The sequence below is a fragment of the Humulus lupulus genome, chromosome 2, assembly GCF_963169125.1.
Source record: "Humulus lupulus chromosome 2, drHumLupu1.1, whole genome shotgun sequence".
Taxonomy (NCBI): Eukaryota; Viridiplantae; Streptophyta; class Magnoliopsida; order Rosales; family Cannabaceae; genus Humulus; species Humulus lupulus.
In genome coordinates, this window is record NC_084794.1 from 22,259,073 (window position 1) to 22,260,000 (window position 928).

The window sequence follows — 928 nt, forward strand, 5'->3', positions numbered from 1 at the left end:
AACACCTCTAAAAACTTAGAAAATTGTTTATCAAGAGTAGTTTTTCTAAGCCTCTGACATATGGAACACGAACTGGCTGGTCAACAACAACTGGAGGACTCTTTTCTGAACTCTGGTGGTCTTCAGTAACCCCTTTCCCAATTGTATCAGATTTCTCACCCAACTCTTCATTCTGAACTGCTGACTGTTGTACACTAGGTTGCTCAATTTGTTTACCACTCCTCAGAGTAATTGCCTGAACTTGCTCCTTAGGGTTGACTTCTACGTTGCTAGGAAAGTTTCCTTGTAGTCTATTATTTAGCATATTAGCCAACTACCCCACTTGTGTTTTAAGATTTCTGATAGAAGATCTAGTCTCTGTCATGAACTGAGTTTGGGTGTTGGTGATAGTTAATAATGCAGCTTGTAATTCATTAGGCCTGTCTAGTGGAGCTTGATTCATTGGTTTCTGCGGTCTAGGCTGTTGCGATGAAGAGGCTTGATTCATTGGTTGCTGAGGCATATTCTGCAGAAACTGGCCCTGAAACTGAGGTTACTGGCCCTGATTGTTCCTCCAATAAAAATTAGGATGATTTCTCCACCCAGGATTGTAAGTGTTGGAGAATGGATTATATAATGGCCTCTGAAAATTTCCCACAGCTTGAACCTGAGCTTGGTCCATGGGAATGTTATTATTACTACTAGCAGGACACTGGTCAAAAAAATGAGAACCACCACACATGTCACACCTAGCTACCATATGAATCGCATTAGCAGATACAATATTCTGTTGTAATTGTTTTGTCAAGGAGGCCACTTGTGCTGTCAGAGCAGTAATTGCATCAAGTTCATGCACCCTAGCTACCATTCTAACCCAAAATGGCCTCTCATCAGACCACTGATGATTATTTGTGGCCATGTCCTCTAGTAGCTCATATGCTTCATTGGC